This window comes from Tupaia chinensis, unplaced genomic scaffold (assembly GCF_000334495.1).
Source record: "Tupaia chinensis unplaced genomic scaffold, TupChi_1.0 Scaffold000054_1, whole genome shotgun sequence".
Lineage (NCBI taxonomy): Eukaryota > Metazoa > Chordata > Mammalia > Scandentia > Tupaiidae > Tupaia > Tupaia belangeri.
In genome coordinates, this window is record NW_006159512.1 from 2,209,340 (window position 1) to 2,214,125 (window position 4,786).

Consider the following 4,786-nt stretch of genomic DNA (forward strand, 5'->3'; position numbering starts at 1 on the left):
AAATAGAGAGGCATGACATTACTGGGACACAGATATGGCTTATTACCTGTTGATGATGACATGTATAGTATTCTCAACTGGATTGGTCTGAGAAGTATTTCATGATGGGTAAAGTCTTTTTACAAGCAAAATGAGAAACAGTGATTGACTGGTTAAAAGATAATTGGAATAATAATAATAATGAATGGGAAAAACAATGAAAAGATATTGAATGATGAAGTGGGGATTTTAATGTGTCGGTATTGACTGATATGCATGCATGGCATTCCCTTTTGAAAAAGCAATGTAATACACTGTAAAGTTAAATGCAATTCAATGTAATTAAACAAGATTATGATGATAATAAATAAAAAATAAATAATAAATAATAAGATGACATAACTGATAAGATGATGAATAATAGTATTCTTCGGGACCAGCAGATGGCATAGTGGCTATGTCGCTGGACTCCCATGTAGTCAACCGCAGTTCAAGTCCCAGACCCGGTGGCTTAAACTCATGCCAGGTGCATGTGCATGCATGCCCAAGATCCCGGGAGGAGAATGGAGGAGAAGGGACTACGGCGTGGCCATCCGCCCTGGGGTGTGATTTCTCACTTTTTATCTCTCTGTCTGTCTCTGTCTTTCTGGTGAGTGCACCCTACAGCAAAAACCTCTCCAGAAAAATAGTAATAATAATAATAGTATTCTTCAATCAACTCTACTATTGACCAGAGTGACACTTTGAGAGACAGTGGTTCATAAGGCAGTGCCTGAGTCAATAATCCAAGAGCAACTGGCTTTCCCCCATTTTATACAAGAGGCTTTTCAAAACCCATGTAGTTTTAGAACAAAGCAAAAAGGTTAATGCCTTGATTTTTAAGCTCACTTAAATGCAAAGCCTCTAACAAAGCAGATCTAGTAAAGACGACATCATATTGCACGAATTGTCTGTGTGAGTTGTGCCTCTGGGCCTGGTGCAGAAGACATCTTGTGAAGCCATACTCAGCAGCTCTGGGCTTGGCCTCAGTCCTTAAGTTCTTGTTCCATCTCTAATTTTTTAGATCCTCATGGTCCTAACTTTGGTGATCCATGACCTTTGGGGGCTAAGGATGAGAGAGGATGTGTAGTAACTAGAGGAGCGGTCATAAAACTAGCATTTATCAAATACCTATTGTGTGTTAGAGGGCCATCTGGCTACCTAAGACTTAATCCTCAGAATAACTGTGCAAGGTAGACATCATCACCATTTTACGGATAAGCAAAGTAAGTCTTGGCAAGGTTCAGTTCAGCCATTTTCTCCAAAACACACATATGGATAGTAAGGTGGCAGGACTAATACGTAATTAGAAGTACCATGGTTAATCCAAAACTCACTCGTCCTCACCATTCCTCTTACAAGGAATTAGTTGCTGCAACTTGTTCATTCATATATTTTACAACTTGTCCATTCATATATATATACATATATATACACACACACATATATATATACACACACACACACACATATAAATAGTTTCATTGTGTTCTCTCTTATTATACTTTATGTATTTCTCTTGTTTCTTGTCCCCACTCCCATTTCAGTTCCTATTTTTCTTACATTTCTGTGGCATTTGATAAACTTTAGCTGAAAACTCTTTTTTTCCTTAGTGTCGGGGGTGTATGCATATACATGAGGAAGAGACAGAGAGAGAGAAAACATTCCTCAGTGGGGGCTGGTCATGTCACAATCCTCCTTCCATTTCTCTGTCTTGTCAGGGTCCTGGGCACATGCGCACACATCAAGCATGTTTTTTAAGCCAATGGGGCCAGAACTCAAACCCTGGTCAGCCATGTGGGATCTGGCTTCCTCTGCACAGTGCAGTGCTATAGGGCCAGCTTGAAAATTTTTAATAGTATCTACAGGTCTTCTGAGAAAAAGTGCCATGAAATAATAATTGTATAAATACAACATAGTATGAATAGTTATAGTTAGACTTTCCAGCACCCCAAATATTGGACAAATTCTCTTGGAATCTTCATATTGACACACACACACTCTCTCTCTTTCTCACCTCAGTCAAGATTTTCCTGATATTTGAATAAACAAAAAGGCCTTGAATATTGAGATTCTTTGGCTTTTCTTTTGTTCTCTCTCCACAATGTGAAAAATACTGATTAAAAGTATAAAATATATGTTAAGAATACAAAACGGAACCATCTCCCTTGCCCTGCAGAATGCAGTCTTCCTATCCCTGGGATGCTGACATCCTGCAGCTATAAAATCAAACCTGCACATTTTATTTTCTGTGGTCACAGAGCTCCCTTTTAAGTAAATAAAGCCTAAAAATGAGACAATAACAACTCATACTTAGGATTACCTAGTTTCTCTATGGGAGATAGGCTTAGATGTCAAGAGAAAAAGAAAAGATCCCGTTTAAAATAATTTAACAACAACAACAACAAAAGACACACATGATGATGAAAGTCTGTTCAAATAACAAGCACCTAAAATAAGAGTGCTGATACACAGGAAGGTAGCAGACACATGGAGCTGGGTTTTGGTGACAATCTGCCTGTCTGAAACAAAAATATCTATCAATCTTGACCAGGATATACAAGTACACCTGGCTTCACAAGATGGACAGTATAAAGGTCTATATAAGCCCCCCCCCATTACTAAAAGGGAGAGAGAAAAAGGAATCTAGCAAAATCTTGCAGTACATTCTAAATTAGGAGAAAAAAATTATAAATGGCAAACAGACATCTGTTTTGACTTCCTGCCTGAGAAAATTTTTTTGAATTTTATAATAAATAATGATTTGATGGGCTCACCCCAAGGCCTAGTGGTTAAAGGAGCCGACTCTCCCATGGCCAGCTGTGCTTCAAATCGTAACCCTGGTGGCTTGAAAAACACACCAGGCATGTTTATGTGCCCAGAATCTTGATCGGATGGAGAAATGGAGGACAAGGGATTGTGACATAACCACAGTCTATTTATTGGGAGTTCTCTCTCTCTCTGGCAAGTACATGCACCCTCTGGCAATAAAAATAAATAAATTCGTAAACGATGGTTTGAACAGCAGTATACTTTCTAAAAATAAGGCAAACCTGTATGTTACTGAAAGTAATATGGAAAATGAAGAAAAAGCTAGAAGGTTGATTTCCATTTTACAGTTGATATTTACATACTACACTGATAACTGAACACTGGCGCATAAACGGTCAAATAAATTAGTTATAAATTGTTTTGCCAATTGCTGTCCTTTAGTCCACAGTCAACAAAATATATATCTTGCCTGTGGTTTTACTCAAGACTACAGACTTGCAGAGTAATCAATCCTTCTAGGTGGCTTTCACAGCTCTCCAGGTAGCTAGGGCTGTATTATAGAATGTAGGCATTTAATTAGTAGGTATTATCAAAATACAACTTTCCGCATGAAAGTATTTTGTATACAAACTAGTTTCCTGGCATGCAGACTGGTAATGATGGGGGTATCTCGAGTTCTCCCAACAGACAGGTAATAACTCAGCTCTGTCTCAGGTTTTCTCCTTTCCCAGAACACATTTGTTCGGCTGTCACTGAAAAATAGTTTCTGAACAAATATCTTTCAAGGTTTTTCTTATGCTTATAAACTAAAGATTTTCAGATGAACCCAAATGCTAACATTGAATGTTGTGGTATTTATGATGGATACTGAACCTTCATTTCTAATTATTCTATGGTCGATGGCTGAATTATAGCCATTCTATCAAGATAGTGCAATGTTAAATAGGCATCTTTTCCCATTATACTACAAAATGTTATTTTGATCTTTTATTTTAAAAGGACTGTGACAAATGACTCTGAATTCAATATATAAATGCTGTTTAATAATGATCTATATTTGCCAATGTAAATGACAGGAGGCGAATGAATTTGGAATGAGCAAATACTTCACATGGTTCCTGGCATATATATGAAGAAGCACTGAAGGAAATAAATCGATCTGATCGAGGGCAAATATCATGGGCAAAATCCAGAATCAGTAGAAAGAGATCCCCTCCCCCCAGTTCTTTACTATGGAAATCCACTGGTTATATTTCTTAAGCTGGAGACCTTTTCTGTAATGGTAACTTTTGTTAAAAGATCTCTAATAAGACAAGCATTGCTGATTATATAACATCAGGGATACGTACACTGCTGTGATTTCTCAGCTCTCTACCAGCAACCAAAAAATAAAACAATACATTCTGTTAATGTTTTCAAAGAATACTTTCAAAATGAATTGCTGTTTCTGTGTATAGGGCTACAGCTCCTGAGTTATTAGAGTATTAGAAACGACAAGCGATGCAAAGAGTAATATTAATTTTCAAAAAATTCAAACTTTCTAACATCTAAATGGACACTGTGAGGACAAAACATCTCTTCCAGATACTGTGCAGTACAGTCAGTACAGTCAGCAATGCTTTTGATTATGATCGGCCAGTTGGAAGGATTATCAGATAAACAATCTAGCTATTGCTGCTTTGCAAGAAAACCGATCATTCCTAGTGGTGAAGATTAATAATTGCTTTTTAAAAAGATTAGGACAAAACTAGCATTGTGAATTACTGCATGCTTTCTCAAGAACGCACAGTAAGTAAATCAACAGTTTGTCTACTCATTATCAATATGGCATACTTTAATATATTGCATATAAACAATTGTCACTAAAATCATCTGCTGTGGGTTCAGTTAAAGCTATAGAGATCTGCTTTGTTACCTAGCAACTGGGCAAGTAACTGCCATACTGCAAAAAAAAAAAAAAAAAAAAAAAAGGAAAAGAGGGAGAGAGGGAGGAGGA

General features: G+C 37.2%; 1 protein-coding gene across 13 annotated transcripts in view; it reads right to left on the bottom strand.

The window, feature by feature from the left end:
• ANKS1B (ankyrin repeat and sterile alpha motif domain containing 1B) overlaps positions 1 to 4,786 on the bottom strand; it is a 1,163,098-nt gene that overhangs the window by 159,004 nt on the left and 999,308 nt on the right. The gene's annotated exons all lie outside the window — the stretch shown is intronic.